We start from the raw sequence: 25,309 nt of genomic DNA on the forward strand, positions 1-25,309 counted from the left end.
TACAAAATCCGCATTAAATCAGAAAATTAAAAAGAAAAATATATTTTAATATCAGTCAAGGTGGCTATAAAAACCACTTCAAAGCCATCAAACTGCAAAACTGACCTGAGGCAATTTGGTGATGGGTACTAGACATATATAGCTCATGAACTGCTCACAAAGTAGAGGCTGGCTAGGACTGGACTAGGAAACCTGACTTGCCTAGCTGGCCCACAAATCTGTGCTGTATCTGTTGGTTCAAAGAGCACAAGAACCCCAGAATTGGTTTTGTACATCATTTTTGAGAGCTCATCTTCTCTGAAACAAAGAATGAGTTTCCATAAATGATCTCACAGTATAGGCCAATGAGGAGTTCCAATAATATTTAAGGTAGTGGCTGCTGTTGGAGATGCAGGTTTAACAGGAAGAATACCTGGCACCTCTGCAAACAGCAGTCAAAGGTTCATCAGACTTCTTGTTCCCAAACAAAAGTCCTCACCTGGAAAAACTTTGAATGAGTAAGTAATATGGCTACCTTAGTTGTTCTACCCTATGCAGTATTTTCTAATTACAAGTTGTACTCTGGATCTGAATCAGAGTTTGATACCTCTGTAGCTGATGGCATTATTTTTAATCAACTCTGTCCTCCTTGTAACTGTGGTAGAGGAGTATTTGTAACCTTATGGTATTACCTCTGTGAGTGTTCTGTGTGCACAGTACCCAAGAAAATGATTTAAGCAGGAAAAAGCAACTTTGTCATTCAAAATGTTAAATTGATACTAACTAACTTTTAGCTAGAGATAAATTGAAAAACATTTCAGGTGTTTCCCAAAGTTCAGTGTTGTTCAGAGGACACTGTTGAAGGTGTATATTTTGGCACTACTTCCATAAAGTAAGCTTGCCAGGCATCAATAATACCAGTACTATCACCCAGTGAAGTGAAACTTCCAAATATTATGTGGCAGCGCTCTGCACGCTGATTGGCTGACAGTGTGATTTTAATAGAGAAAGTATCTCCTTCCATGGATGGTACTTTAACGAAGAGCTTTCTGCCATGATGGTTAGGTATGCCAGAGACCTTTGGTGACATCTGTCTAGCTATCTTAGATATTTATATTTATTATTTTACAGTGCCCAATAGTGTACTTGGCATCCCCCTGTGCAGATAAGAAAATAGTTCTTGCCCCAAAGAGCTTACAATCTAATTTCAAACAATGATGGAATGAAGACAATAGAATGAGGGTAGTGAAGAAAGGACAGGCTAAAGCACTAGGACTATGGGGTGATTCAATGATGGTATGTGCAGAGCACAGTGAAACAGGTTATTTTTTTCAATTATGTACATAAATGTATTTAATGATTTACTACTTGTAGGCATCCTGGTAGAAGTGGATCTTTTTGGGGGGGGAGGAGGGGATATGAACGAGGAGAAGCAAAATGGCCTTGTGGACTGAGCCAAGGATGTTCCATGTGTTGCAAGTGACATGGGAAAGGGGCACAGTGATGGTTGTTAGAGAAGCAGAGACAGACTGGGTACTGAGGCTGGCATAATGGGGGGGAGGTGTAAAGCGAGGTGTGATGAGTCAGTGTTAGATAAGTGATGCCAGTATCTAAGAGACATTTGCAATTGGATGCAAAACTTGATTCTCAGTAACCTCAGTCCTATTCCTGAACCTTTTTTTAAAATTTGAGCCCATGACTCCCCAACTGAAAGAATCACAGACAGACAAATGTCCAGTCTGTCTGCTTCTGAACCCTGGGCATCCCCATTTGTACAATACAATATTGGATACAATTTGCCTGGAAATCCCAAATGACACTAAAACTAAAATAAAACAATGGTCTGGGCTACAAGAGAGAGCAGAGATCTGCTAGGCCCATGATTCATTCAGTAAGACTGAGGTTGCTAGCCTAGAGAAGTGATTGACAGGAATAAACCTAGAGTAGGAAGATCATGAGTCGCAAGCCTACACAGAGGAATTTGCGAAGCTGGATGGTGAGGAGGTTATGTATGTCACGTAATACCAAGTCAAATGCTTTATAGAAGTCTATTATATCAACTCTATTACCTTTATCAACCAAACTTGTAATATCATGGGGGAAAAAATACCAAGTTAATTTAACAGGATCTATTTTTCCATAAACCCACGTTAATTGGCATTAATTATATTTATCAATCAAGTTCTGTATCTGCTACTCCATTATCTTGCCCAGGATCTATTATTAGTTTGCCCAGGCCTGTAATTTCCGGGTCATCCTGTTTACCCTTCTTAAAAATATTGACATAACATTAGCTTTCTTCCAGTCCTCTGGAATGTCCTCAATATTCCAAGACTTATTGAAAAATCAACATTAATGGTCCAGCAAGCTCCTTAGCAAGCTCTTTTAAAACTCTTGGAAGCAAGTTATCTAGAGTGGCTGGTTTTAAAATGTCTAACTTTTAGTAGCTGCTATTTAACATCTGCCTGAGATACTAGTAGAATTGAAAGAGTTTTATCATAAAATATGACTACATCATCTGTTTTTTCTCAAACACAGAACAGAAATATTTATTACACACAATAATGCCTTTTCTGCATTATTGATAATTCTACTATTTCCATCTTGTAATGGACAAATTTCAAATATCCTGAAAAATCTCCCCCTTACTGTCCTTAACTCTGCTGGTCATTAATCTCTCCTTGTGTCCCTTTGTTTCCCTTATCAATTTTCTACAATTCCTAGCTTCTGATTTATATTCAATAATATCAACTTCCCCTTTCTTCTATTTGTTATATATTATTATTATTATTATTTTTATAGATGCCTTCACTTCCCCTCTAACCAGATGAGTTATGGCTTTCTTCCTTGATTGTGGCTTTTGGGGCATCAAGTAACGAGTTCTTAGACAATTCCCAATTATCACTCACATTTTTCTGATTAAATTCTTTCCAGCTGATGTGCCTCATAATTATTTTCAACTTTGTGAAATGGTTCCTTTTAAAGCACCAAGTATCTCTCTCTCACTGGCCTAGACTTTATTCTTTATAAATATGATCAAGTCATGATCACTTGTACCTAAGTTACCATTAATTTTAAGTTCTGTGATCAGTTCCTCTTTATCCTTCAAGAAGAAGTCTTGTGTAGAATTTCTCTGTGTTGGATGAAACACTTTTTTGAGTTTGAAAATTGTCAGCTATAATATTTAGAAATTCCAAGGATATTTTACTACTGGCAGCATGAAACCTCCAGCATATGTTCCTCAAATTGAAGTCCACCATAATCTCACAGCTTTTTCCTCCTACACATTATAGATAGGCTAACCTTTGAAATATAGGGAGAAGGACCGCCCTTTATTTCAAAGGTCAACCACTGGAAACTTTGGGTGCTTATTCATGTCAAACCTTTTATAACTAGTCCATCACTAATCTGCAGGAACAGATGGGTAACCAGTATTTTCCAACAGGTTCATTTTTAGAATGACGAGAACAATTGTAGAGTCCAAAATACACTAATGACAAAATGTATCAAAAGTAAAACTAAAGTGGTGATTTGTTGGGTGGCCAAGCAAGCACTGAGTTTTGACTTTGTGGGTATGTGTTGCAAATCAAATAGACTGAAGCAGGACACTGGGGTCAACACTCTCATCTCAACTTAAAATAAAAGGTTTATCTCTGAAAGCAGTTTGCATTGCAGGCTTTTCTAGATGGAGAAAAAACAGTACCCAGGCGTTCCAGGAGCCGCCAATCCAGATCACTACCAAGTAGCGCTGCCACTTGCTATCCAGAGGCAAGATTATGCAAGTTTCTCTCTAGGCATTCTCTTTAGCCCTTTAAAAGTCAGCTGGTGTCTTCATCCCCAGTCTTCCTTCTCCAGCATCAAAACTTCCAGCATTTGCACCCCCCCACCGCCAACTATTCTCTTTTTTTTTCCTATTTCCTGCTTTGCCTTTGCCTTCTTTGTCTCCCAGCCTTCACCCTTCCTGCTTGCCAGGAACTATGGTCCCCCCGTCTTCCTTCTCTTGGCAGGATAAAGGAAAGTTTCTTCAAGGTAATATGACTAAAGTCACTTTGATCTCTCTATGACTGGATCAGCTTCTGGCAGCTTGCCATCAGCTTCATGGACCACAGGCCTATGCCCACAGGGGAACTTCACATGGTGCCACTTGCTGCACTAGCCAGTAACCCACCACAGCAGTTGAGCTCAGGGCTCCCATCCTTCAAACTCAATCTTTCTGCAGAGTCTGTCTCTGACAGAGGAAAAAGTTCCCAGTCTAGCAGGACAGGTATCTTTATACCTTCACTGAGGGAGGGCGAAGATTCCGTAGACCCAGCACCATCTAGCAGCAGGTATTCTGTGTGCTCTTGCCTCCATAAAATACAGTTACATTCTGAAAAGGGACTGTGTGTTTAAAAAAAAAAAAAAGAGCATCTTAACAGGTCTGCTTATGTGTATTCAGAGTCATATCTGCTTAATTTGGTGACAAAATTAACCTTGCAGAGTCAACAGAGTTATGAGAGACTGAGTTGGATGCTTTTCCATCTTGTGTATTATAAACAGAATTGTATTAAATTCCAATAAGACACACCTGTGAAAATATGTTGAAGTGTTATATAAGTGTAACTGAAGTTACTATGTATAACGCACTGAAGAGTGTGTTATAAGTACCGCTCTGTGCTGATCTTCAGAGGATAGGAATCTGTCACAACCCCACTTACAGATCCTTAGCTCAAGATGTAGCTGCTCGTGATTTTAGTTCTGGATGTCCCAAGTTGTCTGCCAAGATGGTGGCTGTTGCAGATGCACAGGAAAGAAAGAACTCAGCTTGACTCCCAGAACTCAAGCTGAATTTGCAGAGCTGGCAGCTAAATCACTGGAATACAGCCAACAGGGAACTTCACAATGCCATTTCTACAAAGTGTGTTATGTCTAATTGCCCTACATGAACGGAAGCTTTGTCCACTGAAAGAACTCCTAGGATGGCCAAGAAAGAAAACCTCCTGTGGGGAATCTAAGAGGTCTCTCAGATCTCACAGACTAATTTCAAAGGCTCCAAGATCTTGGTTTCTTGCCTTCTTACCATGTAACCCTCCACGTCAAAGCTAGGTATCTCCACAAGGGTCCAGTTCTCCATCTGTAACCTGCCAAGGTAGTCTTTATAACTGAGAGGTTTGGCAGAGTTTAATTGGGATTCTTTTGGCTATTCCCCAATATTATAGAGATTCTCTTCACATCAAGTAAAGCTTTGACCATATGAACCTATTGATCAGTGTGGGGAGTTTTCTTCCAGTGGTTCGAGTCCATGGGTTTCTATCCTCTCAAAAATTCTATAAATTCTCTTCATTATTTCCTTTAGGATGGGTTCATCTTTGGACTGATACATTTCCATGTGGATACAAACGTCAGCCCTCAAAACTCTATTCTTAACCAGATATCTGGATAATTTGGCAATCCCATTCCTTAATTACTTAAAGTAGTCTAGCACCTCCACTGAGTTTACCAGGCATTTAGTGACAAAATGGAGCCTCAGTGTAGGGTTTAAAGCCCTCTTTGAAACTCTGAAAGCTTCATTTACTTTCTTACAATCAAAATGACCTACGTAACAGCCATCTCCTCTTCCAGACATATCAGTGAGTTAGACACACTTTCCTGCAAGGATCCTTTTCTTCCATTCTTCTAGGACTGTACACCACACTGCTCCTCAGTGTACCCAAAAGGTTTACTATTTCACATCACCAAAACAGATATTCTCTGGAGATTTAAGTATCCAATTGACTTTTAAGGGAGAGGGGATATCTTGAGAGAAATTTGCATATTCTGACTCCAGTCAGCAAGTAGGCAATGCTAGCCACTGGCAGTCTACATCAATTATGACCAATTAACAGGTAAGACAAAGTTGTCTAATTCCATGGGAGTTGACAGTACAATAAACGATTACTGTATTTTGTTAAATCTTTCTGAAATTGTGGGAAAACGTTATTTTTCAGGTGTGTGCATTTAAGGTATTATATACTTAGGACTCTGACCAATAATATATACTTTATAAAGAATAAAATGTAAGCATACATTCTGTGCTAACTAGACTAAAATAGTTGGCTTAGATCTTAATCATGGCTGTAGAAGCTTTGATAAACTTAATGCATTAAAATAACATTTCAGTGTCAACCCTAAAGGATTTACAGAGAGCACATGCCTGTAAATTACTAGACTGTAATGCAGATCTTGAAATATGGAATAAAAATTGTTCACCTGTCCTTCTGTTTTATATTCAATTGTATTAAGTTATAGGACACAAAAGGAAAAAATTGTTAAAGTACCGTCTCCAAAAAATTACCTTGATTTGAATTAATAAATACCTCTCAGAAATCAGTGTTTATTTTTTCAATTTGCCTTGTATACATTGCTACAGGGCCACCAAAACAAAATATTTGGTGGCCTCGGAGTGTGGCCACCAACTATTGCTGGTGGCCGCACTGACAATTTTTCCTAAAATACTTAATTAACTTTAGGAAAAACAAATAAATATGCACATATACACATCCAAATCATTGTAATTTATTTATGTAGGGGGTTTTTCAGACTCAGTAATAAAAATAATTTACAGTTGTCTCTATTCTTTACTGGACCTAAACAGAACAGAAACACAAATAAGGTGCTTTGCACGTTCCTGTCTTTTTGTTGTTGTTTCTTTTGCTTTTTTGGCTGCGCTTTCTCCCCCCCTCCCCCCTTCCCCCCAAGACTTGCTAGATCGGGGTGGGCAAACTATAGCCCAGGGGCCATATCCGGCCCTTCAGACGTTTTAATCCGGCCCTCGAGCTCCCGCCGCAGAGCAGAGTCTGGGGCTTGTCCTGCTCCAGTGAGGTCGGGGGTTTGCCCTGCTCTGCGTGGCTCCCGGAAGCAGCAGCATATTCCTGCTCCAGCTCCTACATGTAGGGGCAGCCAGAGGGCTCCACACGCTGCCCCCCGCCCCAAGTGCTGCCCCCACAGCTCCCATTGGCCAGGAACCACGGCCAATGGGAGCTGCAGGGGCAGCACCTGTGGATGGGGCAGGGCGCAGAGCTGCCTGGCCGCACCGCCGCGTAGGAGGGGGAAGTGCCGTTGCTTCTGGGAGCTGTTTGAGGTAAGCGCTGCCCAGAGCCTGCATCCCTGACCTCCTCCCATGCCCCAACCCCCCTGCCTCAGCCCTGATCCCCCTTCTGCCCTCCAAATCTCTCAATCCCAGCTCGGAGCACCCTCCTACACCCCCAAACCTCCAGCCCCACCCCAGAGCTTGTTCCCCCAGCCAGAGCCCTCACCCCCTCCTGCACCCCAAACCCCAATTTCATGAGCATTCATGGCCCGCCATACAATGTCCATACCCAGATGTGGCCCTTGGGCCAAAAAGTTTGCCCACCCCTGTGCTAGATGGTAAGTCTTCTGCTGTGAAAAGTGATACGGTATTTGTATGTTTATTAATATCACTTTTCACAGTAGACTTACTCAACCCTGGCAAGCCCTGACACAAATTAAGCCCTGGATGGGGAGGTGGGCAGGGAGACAGTGGGGCCCAGCGGAGCCTGGAACCAGAACCTGCTACTGTGTGGACTGAGCCTGAAGCCCTGTGGCCAAAGCCTGCCTCCCCTACCCTGGGAAAGTGGGGAATTCACCAGGTGCCTGCACCTCCAGCGTTTTTGTCTCCAGAGGGGGGCAGGTCCCAAGCCCTTCTGTAGGCCCTGGAAGAGGGGCCACTGCTTTGTGCACCCCCATCACATCCCAGATGGCTGTGACCACAAGAAAGGGCTCAGGTGGCCGCATGCAGCCACGGTGGCCACATTTGAGAAAGTATACTAGAATTACCTGCTCTGTCAAGTGGATGAAGAACGTGAAAAGTTTTTCATGAGTAAGCAGGTATAACAATTATATGGCTTCACAGGATTTCATAACTGTTTGCAGTTCCACACACCATGACCCCATGGGCTTTGTGATCATCAACAGGGACAAAACACAGAATCTTCTGCTCCAAAAAACACAAGCCTATATCACTGAAAGAGAATCTGTTAGCTATGGCAATGTTAGGGCTGATATCCTCAATGGCTCAGCCACTAGAATGCGATATGGACTTACACACTTCAATATATCTGACATTTTATAGAGGGCAGTTGTATACATACACACTAGCCCATACATTATAAAGCAGAAAGAAAGGAGCTGAAAATGATAGTAGGGGTCTGGTTCTGATCTAGTAATAGAGGGTCCTGTGGCACCTTTAAGACTAACAGAAGTATGCTCCCAATACTTCTGTTAGTCTTACAGGTGCCACAGGACCCTCTGTTGCTTTTTACAGATTCAGACTAACACGGCTACCCCTCTGATACTTGACACCATGCAAGGCACTGCATTTAGCCGTATGGAATGGAAATCTATCAACCTCATGAAGAAACTTGCACAAATACAGACAGATATCATCTTCCTTTCCAAATGCAAACGGGTGGACATCATACCAAATGGACTGAAGGTGAAAAATCCATTGCTATCTACATACTGCACAGACCACAGTGAGAGATTATGCCATACACTATCAAAGAAACTGAGGAACCACCTGATCAGCGTCCTATACAGCAAACAGAAAAACATCAAGAAAGAGCTCTCCAACCTGGAGACTTTCATAAATAACCAATCCTCCACACAAATGGACTTTACTAAAATAAGACAGGAGATCTACATTACACACTTCACCTCTCTACAAAGGAAAAAGGACCGTAAGCTGTCTAAAATCCTACCTGCCACATTGGGCCACAACAGGGGTACCCCTAACTCACCCAGCAATATCGTCAATTTATCCAGCTACACACTCAACCCAGCAGAAGAGTCTGTCCTATCTCGGGGACTCTCTTTTTGCCCCAGCACTCCCACGAACATGATACAGTTCTGCGGTGATCTGGAAGCCTACTTTCGCCGCCTCCGACTCAAAGAATACTTTCAAGATAACACTGAACAGCGCACTGATACACAGATACCCTCCCACCAACAACACAGGAAGAAGAACTCCACATGGACTCCTCCTGAAGGTCGAAATGACAGACTGGACCTATACATAGAATGCTTCCGCCGACGTGCACAGGCAGAAATTGTGGAAAAACAACACCGCTTGCCTCATAACCTAAGTCGTGCAGAACGCAATGCCATCCACAGCCTCAGAAACCACCCTGACATTATCATCAAAGGGGCTGATAAAGGAGGTACTGTTGTCATCATGAACAGGTCTGACTACCAGAAGGAGGCTGCCAGACAACTCTCCAATACCAAATTCTACAGGCCACTTTCCTCAGATCCCACTGAGGAATACACTAAGAAACTGCACCATCTACTCAGGACACTCCCTACACTAACACAGGAACAAATCAACATACCCTTAGAGCCCCGACCGGGGTTATTCTATCTACTACCCAAGATCCACAAACCTGGAAATCCTGGATGCCCCATCATCTCGGGCATTGGCACTCTCACTGAAGGACTGTCTGGATATGTGGACTCCCTACTCAGACTCTACGCCACCAGTACTCCCAGCTATCTCCATGACACCACTGATTTCCTGAGAAAACTACAATGCATTGATGACCTTCCAGAAAACACCATCCTAGCCACCATGGATGTAGAGACTCTCTACACAAACATCCCAAACACAGATGGAATACAAGCTGTCAGGAACAGTATCCCTTATGATGACACAGCACAACTTGTTGCTGAGCTCTGTGACTTTATCCTCACGCACAATTATTTCAAATTTGGTGACAATATATACCTCCAGACCAGTGGCACCGCTATGGGCACCCGCATGGCCCCACAATATGCCAACATTTTTATGGCTGACCTGGAACAACGCTTCCTCAACTCTCGTCCACTCACGCCCCTTCTCTACCTACGCTACATTGATGACATCTTCATCATCTGGACCCATGGGAAGGAGACCCTGGAAGAATTCCACCATGATTTCAACAGCTTCCACCCCACCATCAACCTCAGCCTGGACCAATCTACACGGGAGGTCCACTTCCTAGACACCACCGTACAAATAAGCGATGGCCACGTTAACACCACCCTATACCGAAAACCCACCGACCGCTACGCCTACCTTCATGCCTCCAGCTTCCACCCCGGACACACCACACGATCCATCGTCTACAGACAAGCGCTGAGGTACAACCGCATCTGCTCCAACCCCTCAGACAGAGACCAACACCTACAAGATCTTCACCAAGCATTCTCAAAACTACGATACCCACACAAGGAAATAAAGAAACAAATCAACAGAGCCAGACGTGTACCCAGAAGCCTCCTGCTACAAGACAGGCCCAAAAAAGAAATCAACTCCACTGGCCATCACCTACAGTCCTCAGCTTAAACCTCTCCAACGCATCATCAGTGATCTACAACCCATCCTGGACAATGATCCCTCACTTTCACAGACCTTGGGAGGCAGGCCAGTCCTCGCCCACAGACAACCCGCCAACCTTAAGCATATTCTCACCAGCAACCACGCACCGCACCATAACAACTCTAACTCAGGAACCAACCCATGCAACAAACCTCGATGCCAACTCTGCCCACATATCTACACCAGCAACACCATCACAGGACCTAACCAGATCAGCTACAACATCACTGGCTCATTCACCTGCATGTCCACCAATGTTATATATGCCATCATGTGCCAGCAATGCCCCTCTGCTATGTACATTGGCCAAACTGGACAGTCACTACGCAAGAGGATAAATGGACGCAAGTCAGATATCAGGAATAGCAATATACAAAAACCTGTAGGAGAACACTTCAACCTCCCTGGCCACACAATAGCAGATGTAAAGGTAGCCATCTTACAGCAAAAAAACTTCAGGACCAGACTCCAAAGAGAAACTGCTGAGCTCCAGTTCATTTGCAAATTTGACACCATCAGATCAGGATTAAACAAAGACTGTGAATGGCTATCCAACTACAGAAGCAGTTTCTCCTCCCTTGGTGTTCACACCTCAACTGCTAGCAGAGCATCTCACCCTCCCTGATTGAACTAACCTTGTTATCTCCATACTGATTTATACCTGCCTCTGGAAATTTCCATTACTTGCATCTGAAGAAGTGAGGTTCTTACCCACGAAAGCTTATGCTCCCAATACTTCTGTTAGTCTTAAAGGTGCCACAGGACCCTCTGTTGCTTTTTACAGATTCAGACTAACACGGCTACCCCTCTGATACTTGATCTAGTAATGGTGTCACACCTATGTATATTCTCTGTGAAAGCTGAGAGAGGCTCTGTAGGTGAATTCCTGGCCCTTCTGTAGTCAATGGCAAAGCTCCCATTGATTTCAACGGAGCTGGGATTTTACCCAGTGTTTTTATTATTTTTGCTTGACTTAGCTATTTAAGTACATGATGATGATGATTTAAGTACAGAGATGATGATTCTTGTCATGTCCTTGCTTCATTAGTTGGGTTGGAAGATGCTTATTCAACCCCATTGCAACTGAAGATAAATAAAAACAGAAATCATCTCAACAGACAGTAAATTGTTCCAACTTCTATCTATAAAATAGAAATTGTAACCATTTTGTTGGGAATAGAATTTTTTGCCTACTGAACCAATCTGAACATGCAATGCAGCAATTGATAGCTCATGCTATGTAGATGACAACAGTCAATCGTCTTTTCAAGGTATTTTTTGCTAATATATGTTCATTTTCTTTCAGGCAGGCAAGAGATGATACTTTTTGTTTCTTTACCATTTTTTATTCTTTTATATGTATATCCTCACACACATTTCATTTGCACAGGGCTGTGGTTAAATAAATTAATACCTGACATTCCACTGAAGTCAGTGGCGTTTCACCAGGAATTAATTTGGCACATTTGTTTTGGGTAGCATTTGTTTATTGCAGGACTCTTCTGAAGCTTCAATTAAGCAAGCTTTGGTTTTCAAGCCCTTTAAAAATAATAGGTGACAAGAACAACTACAAGCGCCCATTAAAATAACTGATTGCCTCTTCTCGACCAGGCACAAAAAGTGCCTGTAATCAAAACCCAACTAAAAATATTAGCAGCCAGCTGAGGAGGAAAAAATTGATTATCTTAACTGTCATTTTAGCCAATCCAATAACTACTTTATCTGGGCCTAAGCCTTTAGACAGTTCAATTGTGTAGTGCTTAACAAATATCCCTGAATCACTGCTTTAAACGAAGAGAATTCCTGAATAGCAAGACAGCTGCAAAAATTAGCCCTGGATCCCAAAGGAGACTGGAGTTGTTAAGATCAGAGGAGGTATGCTTGGCACGAGAACAACTGGCAACAAAGGACAGTTATTATTAAAAGAACATTAAGCCATTTTAGATACCTAAAAAAACCAACCACCACCAAACAATTAGAAATCAGTTTTAAGATAAACAACATAGCCTGAATTAGAACATAGGATAACTAAAGTTTCTATCCTCAGTATTGTCAGGAATTCAGAGCCCGAGGAAAGCACTTGTATAAAATACAAGACAGGCTTATCTGAACATTGCATCAGATGTGGACACTCTAGGAAAAAGGCTTTTGAAAGCATTTTGCAGGTAAGGGTATGTCTGGGGAAGGTGATGAGACTTGGAGTGGGAAGGGGAACACATGCCTGTCTGAAGATGGAGGGAAGAGGAATACATGCCCCTCTTCTCACCGTACTTCTGGATCATGTGAGAAATGAAGTTGGTCAGTCCCTCTTTGCACAACTTCATAGGCTAAAAACCAGTGTGCGGTAAGACACAAGGGGCATGGCTACACTTGCGAGTTAGAGCGCATTAAAGCAGACCCAGGCACCCTAACTCACGACGCGTCCACACTGGCAAGGCAAGTAGAGCACCCAGACGCCGTGGCTAGAACACTCCTGGTAATCCACCTCAGTGAGTGGAATAACGTTTGATGCGCCTCTGCTGGAGCGCCGCAGCGCCAGTGTGGACGCCCTGGTCGGTTAATGCGCTCTGATCGGCCTCCAGAAGTGTCCCACAATGCCTGTTCTAGCCACTCTGATCATCACTTTGAACTCTACTGCCCTGCACTCAGGTGACCAACCGTCAGACCCACCTTTTAAATTCTCTGGGAATTTTGAAAATCTCCTTCCTGTTTGCTCAGCCATGTGTGGAGTGCTCTCAGTGAATCTTTCCAGGTGACCATGCCTCCATGTGCCAGGCAATCCCCAGTATGGAGCAATGGCAAGGTGCTGGACCTCATCAGTGTTTGGGGGGGGGAAGCTGTCCAGTCCCAGCTGCACTCCAGCTGTAGGAATTACAATACCTTCGGGCAGAAATCAAGGGACACAATTGAAAGGGGCCATGACCATGACTGCAGTGCAGAGTTAAAGTGAAGGAGCTGCGGAATGCCTACCGCAAAGCCCGCGAGGCAAACCGCCACTCTGGTTGTGCCCCCGAGACCTGCCATTTCTACAAAGAGCTGGACGCGATACTTGGGGGAGACCTGACCTCCACTCCAAGGACCACCATGGACACTTCAGAGCTCAGTTCAACAAGGCAGGAGGAGGAAAGTGGGAGCGAGGGTGCTGAGGAGGAGGAAGACACCCCGGCATCCCTAGATGCATGCAGCCAGGAGCTGTTCTCAAGCCAGGAGGAAGGTAGCCAGTCGCGGCTGCCAGTGCTTGGGGAAGGACAAACACCAGAGGAGGTTCCTGATAAGCGGCTTTTATTTTGGGAAGGAAGTTATTCGGTGCGGGCTCTTGGGGCGAGGAGGGCTAGGGCTGCATGCATGCCTAGATGCAGAATAGGGCGTTGATGTGCTCTCTCACATTGCGGTAAGCGGCCTCGATCTCTTTAAAGGTCTCATCCAGAAGTTGGGCAATGCACTTGCGCAGGTTTCTTGGGAGAGCCTCTGTGGTCCTTGTCCCAGTCAGGCTAACATGTCCGCGCCACTGTGCCATGTGAGGCGGGGGGACCATTGCTGCACACTGGCAAGCTGCATGTGGGCCAGGGTGGAAGCCGCATTGTAGTAGAAGACCCTCCTTTGCTTCCCAGGTCACCCTCAGCAGCGAGATATCTTCCAGGACGAACTCCTGTGGAAAATGTGGGGACAGTGTTCAGTATAGGGGCCCCCTGCAGCTGTTGGCTCTCCCCAAGGCACAGAAACCCAGAGGACAGTACGGCTGTGAAACAATCAGTCCTCCTTGACCCTGTGCTTACTCACCATTTTGGGGCTCCCGTGGGTTGTGTGCACTCGCTTTGGGACGGGCAAATTATGCTATTGTGTAGACTGTGCTTGCCCTTAAATACGGGGGAATCATTGCTCTGTCTGGTGTGAACAATGCTGCCTCTGTTAAGTGTTGCATTTTGCCTTTACAGATGCAACCTTAAGATCTCAGCCGTCTGTGTCATAGGCGCCGACTCCGTGGGTGCTCCGGGCTGGAGCACCCATGGGGGAAAATTGGTGGTGCTTAGCACCCACCGGCAGCTCCCTGCCCCCCCACCCAGCTCACCTCCGCCTACACTCCACCCCCCCGCCTCCTCCCTTGAGAGCACCTCGTGCCCGCTTTTTCCCCCTAGCTCCCAGCGCTTGTGCCGCAAAACAGCTGTTTCATGCGGCTGGGAAGGAGGGGGGAGGAGGGGGAATGCAGCGCACTCAGAGAAGAGGCAGGGCCAGGGCGGGGATTTGGGGAAGGGGTCCAATAGGGGCAGGGAGGGGGTGGAGTTGGGGCAGGAACTTTGGGGAAGGGGTTGGAAAGGGTGGAGTCGGGGCGGGGCCGGGGGCGTGCCAGCACCCACCGGAGGCGGGGAAAGTTGGCGCCTATAGTCCGTGTTATCACCAGCCAAAAGACTCCAAAGAATTAGGAAGAGGCCACGTAGAAGCAAAGAAGACATGCTGCATGAAGTAATGCAGCAGTCCGTTAACGAGACTCTAAAAGCTCAGGAGTGGAGGGAGAGTGAAAGGAGGATCCCCCAGCAGAATGAGGAGCACCGACACAAAAGCGCGGAGCTCCGGCAGCAAAGCATGGATCAGCTGATAAGCATCATGGAGCGCCAAGCAGACACGATCCAGGCCCTCGTAGCCATGCAGGCGGAGCACTACCGCGCCCGCCCCCCACTGCAGCCCTTGTCCCAAAACTCTTGTACCCCTATGTCACCTCCAACCCACTTTCCCCAACATCTGGGTTCTTATCAACACCAGCTGCCTCCAACACCTGTAGCTTCACCATCCAGCCCTGAAAACTATGACCCGTACCCACTGCACTCAACCCTCATCACCATGCAGTATAGCCATCCTGAAGTGCAGCACTCACTGCACAGCACTCCAGACAGGAAGGCTGAGTATGATAACAGGACATATGCAAATCTGTGATTGTACCGTTCCCTACCTCACCCCCTTGCCCTTTCTGTTTCCCAAGCAGTTATGTTTCTTTTCAATAAATGGATTTTTTGGCTTTGAAAACATTCTTTATTATTGCATAAAGTAAAAGATACCTTAGCCCAGGAAAGCAAGACAGGGTAGCAAACACAGATTCCTACTAACACTGGAACCACTGCACTTCACTCTCGTGCAGGGCACCAAACATTACTGGTGGTTTTCAGCCTCAAATTGCTCCCTCAAGGCATCCCTAATCCTTGCAGCCCTGTGCTGGGCCCCTCTAATAGCGCTGCTCTCTGGATGTTCAAATTCATCCTCCAGGTGTTGAACCTCCGAGTTCCATGCCTGAGTGAATCTTTCATCCTTCCCTTCACAAATGTTATGCGGATATAGCTGCGGGGATGTTGTCATCGGCAAGGTCCAGCTTCCCATACAGAGAGTGCCAGCAGCCCTTTAAATGGCCAAAAGCACACTCCACAGTCATTCTGCTCCGGCTCAGCCTGTAGTTGAACCGCTCCTTGCTGCTGTCAAGGCTCCCTGTGTAGGGTTTCATGAGCCACAGCATCAAAGGGTAAGCGGGGTCTCCAAGGATCACAATGGGCATTTCGACTTCCCTTACGCTATGGTGATCTCCTGGTCTGGGGAAAAAGTCCTGGCTTACCTTCCTGAACAGGCCAGTGTTCCGAAAGATGCATCTTTCCGGGCCAGCCTGCGTTAATGTCAATGAAACGCCCACAGTGATCCACAAGCCCCTGGAGAACCACAGAGAAATACCCCTTCTGATTAACGTACTCGGAGGCTAAGTGGGCTGGTGCCAGAATTGGAATATGCGTCCCATCTATCGCCCCGCCGCAGTTAGGGAAACCCATTTGTGCAAAGCCAGCCACAATGTCATGCACGTTACCCAGAGTCACGGTTCTTCTGAGCAGGATGCGATTAATGGCCCTGCAAACTTGCATCGACATGATTCCAATTATTCGACTTTCCCACTCCAAACTGGTTAGCGACCAATCGGTAGCTGTCTGGAGTTGCCAGCTTCCAGAATGCAATAGCCACCTGCTTCTCCACCGTCAGGGCAGCTCTCAATCTCGTGTCCTTGCACCGCAGGGTGGGGGCAAGCTCATCACACAGTCCCATGAAAGCGGCTTTTCTCATCCAAAAGTTCTGCAGCCACTGCTCGTCATCCCAGACTTGCATGACGATGTGATCCCACCACTCAGTGCTTGTTTCCTGAGCCCAAAAGCTGCATTCCACAGTGGTGAGCATGTCCATGAATGCCACAAGCAATCTCGTGTTGTATGAGTTACTCGAGTCGATATAATCGTCAGAGTCCTCACTGTCAGTTTGGATCTTAAGGAGTAACTCGACTGCCAAACGTGACGTGCTGGCGAGACTTGTCAACATATTTTTCAGCAGTTCGGGGTCCATACCCGCAGACCGAAAGGGAAGACAGAGTGCAGAGCATTGTTGTTATAGCAACATTATAGGTTGTAATTTCATGTATATAGTTATGAGGCTGAAAATGTGTCCTCATGGCTTAAAACAAGCCCAGGCAAAACTCTCTAGGAGCAAAGGAGGAGTTCACACCTCATCAGGGTATGTATGGGACAAACCCAGTCCAGCCTCACAGGAACAAAGGACACTGGCCTAGGCAGAGACAAAGAATCTGTTGGACTCTCGAGTGAGTTACCCAGTCAGCACCCTTCCCTTACTCAGTTTGGGACTACGATGAGGTAATGCTCACCTGACTCTGAAGGGGGGGAGGGTGAAAAGCCAAGGGGGAAGAAATAACATGATAAAAGGGAGAGACGTTTGCTATGCTCTCTCCCTTCCACTTCCATCTACAGACACCACCCCCAAGCGACTGAAGTGCTGATCAACGGGGAGAGCCTGGCTGAAGGGCAACCAGCCAGCCTGTGGTGAGAAGCATCTAAGTTTGTAAGGGCATTGAAAGTGTTAAGATCAGCTTAGAATGCATTTTGCTTTTATTTCATTTGACCCAATCTGACTTCTTGTGCTTTGACTTAAAATCTATCTTTTGTAGTTAATAAATGTGTTTGTTTATTCTACCTGAAGCAGTGCATTTGGTTTGAAGTGTGTCAGAGACTCCCCTCGTGATAACAAGCCTGGTACATATCAATTTATTTGTTAAATTGACAAACTCATATAAGCTTGCAGCGTCCAGCTGCAAGACGGAGGTTCCTAGAGTCCTGTCTGGGACTGGCGATATTGGCTAGTGTCATTCAGTTGCACAATCCAAGAAGCAGCTGGCCAAAAGTGCTCACTCACGTAGCTGGGAGCAGCTTACATGCTAGAGGCTGTGCATGAACTGCCCGGGAGTGGGGGTTCTCACAGAAAAGCAGGGTAAGGCTGGCTCCCAGAGTCGAGGATTGGAGTGACTTAGCAGATCACCGGTCCAGATAACACCAGGGGAACATCACACCTGTTTACTATGTATATGAAAACTGAAATAAACACACATTCCTGTGTTTAGTATGGACCTGTTCAAAACCAGATAGCCCTGCCTAGGCAAAAGTTGCTAAACATGTTCTAATAACATCACAGAGGGGGAATTCATAACTTTATATATAGTATTGCTACATACATTTCACCATAGTATTATTGACCAGAGAGTGACTAGTTTTCAAATGATACCACACAAGGCATGTTTTGTACAAAGATTATTAGAATGGTGTGTAGGATATGAATACAGGGGTGCTTTTGGTCACAACCCCACCTAAGACAAAAAGGTATGAGTGAAGCTGCCCAGGAGCTTTTGGGCTGACTATTGTTTTGGGTCGGGGTAGGTAAAAGAACATACAAAAACTGAGGACACAGACAGAACGGAGAGAGAGGCAGAGGGAAAAAACCCAAGAAAGCTTAGGAGTAGTCTCTGCACAGTTTGACCCTGGAAAAAGCTAGGCAGGGAGAGAGCTTTTGGGCCTCTTGTCTAAAGAAGCTTGGGGCTGTAAGCTAAGAAACTCTCCCTTTTGTTCTTGGTTCCTTCTGCATTCGGAGACACGGGACTTTGTACATTCTTTGTAAATAAACAAAACTGCATTAAAGAAAAATAATTGACTCCATCAATTTCTACTTCCAGCTGCAACATCCCCAGGGTTCTGAAAATTGACAAGCCACTCGGGTCAAAAGGAGCAACAATATTAAATGCTGTGGACCAGACTATTCCTAGCCCTTTCACAGGTGCTAGTGATGATGGTGGGGAGTTTCAAGGAGTACTACCACTACCATCACCAGGCTTCCCCCACAAGGACTAAGGATAGCTATAGACTCCGCACTCAGGATAGTCTCTGTGCTTCTGGTATCTTCGGTTGTGGAATCCACTCCAAAGGGGCTGGGGGGAGACAGGCCATGGGAGGTGGTAGGAGCAAACTGCAGCATACCAAGAGATGGTATGCCAGAGAGCATTTGTGTTTCCTGAGTTTGCAAGCATGTCTTTATAATGAGGACCCTATTACTGTAATCCATTATGTTAGCAATGCAACTGATTGACCCTTGGAATTTCAAATTTTCTTTTTATCCCACATTGTGTAGCCCAAAACCAACTATTTTCAAAATTTCCTGCAAAATAGAATTTCTGAAAAATTCCAGTTCCAGAAAAATTTCATTTCAGAATTCCAAAACTTTTGTGTCAATGTATTAAATGGTTCCATTGCAACATGAACTGGAGACACTTTGATCTAGAAAAGAAGACAAAATGTTTAAATCATTACTAAGTAGCAGCTGCTCTTTAGTTGAAATACTCTATTATTTTTAAAATAATTATTTTGTCCTATAATGACTTGTCAGTAGTAGTGTATATTATGAAATGATGTAAATATAATATAAAAATGAAGAAAAAGTTGAAAGGCGACTTTGGAATTCTGAAACAAAAATTTTCCAAAACAAATTTGTTCATTTCAAAATATTTTTTCCTGCAGCAATATTCATCAAAATTAGACACATTTTCCAAAATGTTTTGATTTAGTTGAAAACCTTGTTTTTTGACCAAAAATTTCCAATCAGCTCTCTTTAGCCCCTCCCATTTAGATGACCTGCAAACTAATGATCATGATGGTCTTTTCTGACCTTAAAGTCTATGAGTCTATATGCTCAATGTGTGCGCCTTAAACAAATCTAGAAACTGAGCTGGTCAAGAAGGCAACAGTCCACTTGGTAGACAGTATATGGCGCTAGGTACATAGGGAACCACTGCTCCATGCTCTGTATTGGCTGACAGGTTGATTTTTGACCTATAATTCCCTAAATGTGTTGGAGACTCCCACCTGAGAGGTCATCTCTCTTGAGGGATCACCTTCTCTGTCCCGTTTGCTAATACCACAGCTTTAGTCAACAGAGGAGTTCACAATGGAATCCCCTTCAGATAAAAGGGAGGATGCTGCCACCAGGATATTCTCACGGAGGGACTCCTCCCCTGGGTCTGAAATATCATGATCCTTCAAGGCAGACTGCAATGCCTAGCTTCTTAGGGAGCGAGGGATACAATAAGTGATGGTGTCCATGGGGGAAGCAGGGTTTATTTGTCTTTGGTTTGTTTGTTTTTTGGTTTGGAGATGAGGTGAAACAGCTGGTTTTAGATTTGTAGATGTCTAGCTCAATCCTTATATGGCTCCCATCGTTGCAGTATGTCTGAGCACCTTTCCTGCATTAAAAATAGAAATAACAATCTCTCTCTTTCTTCCTTCACAACCTGCAGAAATTATTTTGTGTGTAAGTATGTGTAGACTGAGAGAACACCAAGACAAAGAGATGAGGTTTGCATTTCATTCTGGCAGAGGGCCAGCAGCCGCTGAAGGAGGATACAGGGAAGCCACCTGCAAGCCTGAAGCATGAAGAGACAACTGAGGGACAATGCAGAGGAGCTCACAAAGAAAGCACAGCTAATGGAACTGAACCCTGGTACTGGAATCTACCCCACTAGTAAGTTGTCCTCAACAAAGGGATGAACTAGGCTAGGGAATGCACTCTAGGAACTAGGCCTGAGGAGCTACCATGGGGCAGAGTTATCCTTTTCTCCTTTTGTGCCCTCCAGGAACTGATCTACTGTTTCCTTCTAGCAATGCAGGTGAGTGCGTAGTGGGGAGGGGACCCACCAGGTTGTAGGGCCTCCAAGTGCCTACCATCTGAAGTGCCTCCATGTTTGCATTTGAGCGCCTCGTACACTCAGCATACTACCACGTACCTGAAGGAGTTTGGTGCACCATGATACTCTCAGCATCCCCGCCAGGTAGGCTCAATTACAATGTTGCATTTGGTTGCTTTCTCCTTTCCATGTAGACTATCCCCAATCATTTCTTTACCTAGCAAGTAGTGATTACTAGTCATATCACAGTGCAAGCCAGAAACCCCAGTAAAATCAGGTCCCTATTGTGCTGAGCATTTCACAAAAACACTGTATGAGGCAGCCTCTAGCCTGAAGAGTTTATAGTCTAGATTGTTTTAACAAAAAACCTACTATCTCAACAACACTCTGACACAGTTGTCCCCCCGCCCACCCACCCACCCACTCTGCCTTAGGCTCCTTCCCTTAAGATACTGGTTCCACGGGGACAGGGCTGCCCAGATGGGGGGGCAAGTGGGGCAATTTGCCCCGGGCCCCGCAGGGGCCCCCATGAGTATGTCGGAGGCTCGCCCGCCTCAGTCTTCCCCTATCCCCCGGCGTCTCAGCTGGTAAGGGGGCGGGGCTGCGAGCTGCAGCCGAGCGGCGGGAGCTCAGGCCATGCTGGAAACACCACGCCGCTGCAGCGCTGGACGCAGCGCGCTGAGGCTCCGGGAGAGGGGGTAAGCGGCATGGTAAGGGGCTGGGGCCGGGCACCCCCCCGACCCCACAGCCCTGACCCCCAGCTCCGAGCCCAGCCACTCTGAGCTGGGCACCCCCCGACCCCATCCCCCCCATCCCTGACCCCTAGCTCCGAGCCCAGCCCCTCTGAGCTGGGCACCCCCTGACCCCATCCCCCACCCCCCCCAGCCCTGACCCCCAGCTCCGAACCCAGCCCCTCTGAGCCGGGCACCCCCCCGAGCCCAGCCCCCCCACAGCCCTGACCCCAGCTCTGAGCCCAGCCCCTCTGAGCCGGGCACCCCCCCGAGCCCAGCCTCCCCACAGCCCTGACCCCAGCTCTGAGCCCAGCCCCTCTGAGCTGGGCACCCCCCCCGATTCCAGACCCCCCCCCGACCCCAGACCCCCAGCTCCGAGCCCAGCCCCTCTGAGCCGGGCACCCCCCGACCCCATTCCCCCCACAGCCCTGACCCCCAGCTCTGAGCCCAGCCCCTCTGAGCTGGACACCCCCTGACCCTAACCCCCACACAGCCCTGAGTCCAGCCCCTGTGAGCTGGGCACCCCCCCCAACCCAGAGCCCAGCTCCCCACCCAACCCTGGGCAACAGCAGCACCACCCCCAGGCAGCGACCATCACCATCACCCAGCAACAGCCCATTATGTAATTGCAAATGTATACATACCATTAAAGCATTTAATGTTTTTAAATAATGTATTTAGTGTATTTTCAAATTATTACAAATTAATTTTTGAATGTATTTCACTAGTTATTTTTTACATTTCCAAATACATGTTACTATAGTATTGCAACTTTTTTTTATGGAAGGGGCCCCCAAAATTGCTTTGCCCCAGGCCCCCTGAATCCTCTGGGCAGCCCTGCACGGGGAGGCTGGAAAGCCACCTTGTCCTCAGGTTTCTCCCAGGCCACTTCCACCACCCAGGGGGTAAGGGTAGATCCTTGCAGGTGTCAGGTACAAGAGGGCACATTGATCCTGGAACCTGTACTCTGATGTCACGGCAATCAAGGCTGTTGGAGGTATCACCTTGGTCAGCCCATAACCTAACCCCTCTCAGTTATATCCCTCACCACTCCAAAGTCTGTCTCCCAACACTGCAAGACAGCACACAGAACCCAGAACTGCTGACATCAGGACTCCTACGCTGTAAAGATGCCAGCCCCATGTGCCTCCAAATTCCTGTCTCTGCAGGTGGGGTAGTGGAAAGAAGGTGTTCAGCTAGCTCCATCCCCATGCTGTTACTACAAATGAGTTTATCCTTAACGAGCCATCCTCCCAGGAGTTCCACAGAGGGCTCCAGTCAACAATATAGTGCTCGTGGAAGGGACAGAGATGCTCCTTGGGCCATGTGTCCCTAAAGTACTGGCTACATGTGGTTGGGGTCCAATTATCCTCTTCCCCCATGCCCTGATGCTGCTGCTGAGTCTCTGCTTCCTGCAAGAAACCCTCTCCTTTCTGAACTGGTGACTCATCTGACCATTTATCAAGACTTTCCTCCCCAAGATCTTTTTCAAAGGATTGAAGATGTAATAATTCCTTCATGGGAAATACAGGATTGTCAAAAATGGATGGAGGATGAAGCGAAACAAGAAGAAGAAGTCCAGGCTTGGCTTAAGCTAAGAATATCCATTCTGTTACCCTGAGAGACACCATCAAGGTGGGGATACATGGTACAATAATTTGATTTTCTATCACAAATCCAGAACTACATAGGTGAACTACACAGGTTTCTTTTAGATTCTTATATGGCACTTATCAGTGTAGTGTTTGATCGCACGGTTGTGCATATGGAAATGAGACTACCATACAACCAATGAAAAAATGCATAAGCTGATGCACAGTAGGAGTATTTTTCAGGTCTTAGAAAACTACCTAATTAAATTATAAAGAAAAGCAACAGAGCTAGGTTAAACAACATTATTAATATGGCAACAGGATTTGCATTTTCAAATGGTGAAGCAACAAGCCACTACAATTAATCACAAACAATAATTACTGGTACCAAAAGAGCAGCAATTAATATGAACAGTGTTCCAACAGTTTGAGATCCTTGTTTGTGCTGTATACATATATTGAAAGTTTTCAGCTAAATTTTTAGTGCAGTTTTTTGTTAATATGCTCACCAAACAACATTTTTAGGACTCAGATTATGTTTTGACCATTTGAGCAGTTTCAAATGTGTAGCTGTGATTAGATTTCATAATATCTGTTGATGGATGAGACTAGATATATACAAAATATGTGATATATCTAACTATTATTGAGCAGTTGAAGCATACCATTCTGTAAATGTGCATGGTCTTTTACAGACCATAGACTATAAGCGTTTGCAATAAACAGATTCTTTGTTAACCCCTGACTTGACAGAAAGGAAAATAATAACTCAAGCTCACATGTTTTCAGTTTACAGCATGCTACAAGAGTAGGCTAATGTTTCTCACCTTTGTTATTTGCATGGCCTTATAACTATTGGCTAACAAAATCCACAAAGAATAAGACATCAGTAGGATCACTTATGACACACACAAAAAATCCCTCTCTACAGGTTATATTTTATCCTATTTTACAAACAACTGTCTCTATACCAAGTTTACTTGGCCCCAAAAGGGACTATCTGAAGTCATACAATGAATGAAACCAAAACTGAAGCTATGAATTATATGGGCAGGAAAAGGCTATAAAGATGCCTACAGAGTAGGAACTATACTTAAACGTAGCAGGAGGCCCATGCCTCAGGCATCTAGCTCAAATTTTCAAAGAATCTGAGGTTCAAAACCTGAAAGTTTATGAAAATTGAATGGAATGAACTGATGATGATCAACACAGTTTGAGGGGAGAAAAGGACCTGTTGGGTTCCAGGAAATGGACGGGCACAAGCCTGCCCACAGCTAAAGGCTCCTCCGCAGCCTAAGGGGAGGGGCCATTGAGCCCAGGACTCAAATAAATATGGGGGACAACAAAAGAGAAAGCAAGGACAAGTGTGAAGGTCAAAGAGTCAAAAGTAGGGTACCTGAAAGGGACACCAAGCAGAGATTGAGGGGAGAAAAGGTGTTTGGAAAGCTGGACGGGAGAATAGGAAGGTTCAGGTTAAGAGGCAGCAGTTGGGCAAAGTCTGACAGCAAAGGTTGCTGTCTCAAAGTTTTATGACTCCTAGGAGTAGGTATAAGTTGCCTTTTATGGGGGAAGAGGGTCACTAAACCTACCAAGGGAACTTGGACTTTGCAGTGTACGCACTATGTTTGTAGAACTGGTTGAAAACAGCACCTGCTCACACAACTGAAAGGTTTGTTTGTTTTTTAAAAAAACAGATATCAGTTCACAGGACAACACCCACTAACAGAAGGCCTCCATTCAATAAAGGTGGGACCTATTGAGGAAGGGAAATAGGAAGCGATAACACACTATACAAAGGAATGTGGCAATAAGTAAAGCTGGTTGGACAAAGCAAACAGCTGAGGTACGTGGGGTATGTGTTATTTAGAGCAGGTCTACACTACTGCTTAAGTCGCTCTAACTTACATCATTCAGGGTGTGAAAAAGCCCCCCCCCCCCCCTCCCTCTGCAAGCGACGCAAATTTTGTGCTGTCCACACCGGCACTATGTCAACTGCAGACGCTCTCCTGCCAACATAGCTTCCACTTCTCGCTGAGATGGAGTAATTAAGCCAACGGGAGAGCGCTCTCCTGTCGGCATAGTGTGTCTTCACCAGACACCCTACAGCGGCACAGTTGCATCGGTGCAGCTGCACCAATGTAGCACTGTACTGTAGACTTGCCCTTAGAAACTACAAGTCTACTGTTTTCATCAGAGAAAGTAGTAAAGATTGTTAAACACTTGGATTTCCCTTCTGGTGTGTAATGAAACAATATGTTTACTGAACTAACTAAGATTGTTTATGGACAGCAACAGGTATCTCATGCCTAATATTGGCTTGGACTTGTCAGAGTCTGTTCTAGGTTATTTGATAGAATTGCCTTGGTGCATACTATTTGCCCCTTATACAGTAAGGCAAAGTAGCCTGTCATGAGACAACAGGGTCCACAATTCAACAGGCAGTCTGATTTGCATTCTCCTTTCTCTGTTTGGCAGGTCAAGAAACATTGCATTGCATTCTGTGAAAGGGCCACAGAGGGGCCAATGAGTGGTGTATTTCACTGAGAGGAGGAAATCCAGATAGCTGCTGCTCTTGGAC

Source organism: Emys orbicularis, chromosome 5 (genome assembly GCF_028017835.1).
Source record: "Emys orbicularis isolate rEmyOrb1 chromosome 5, rEmyOrb1.hap1, whole genome shotgun sequence".
Classification (NCBI taxonomy): Eukaryota; Metazoa; Chordata; order Testudines; family Emydidae; genus Emys; species Emys orbicularis.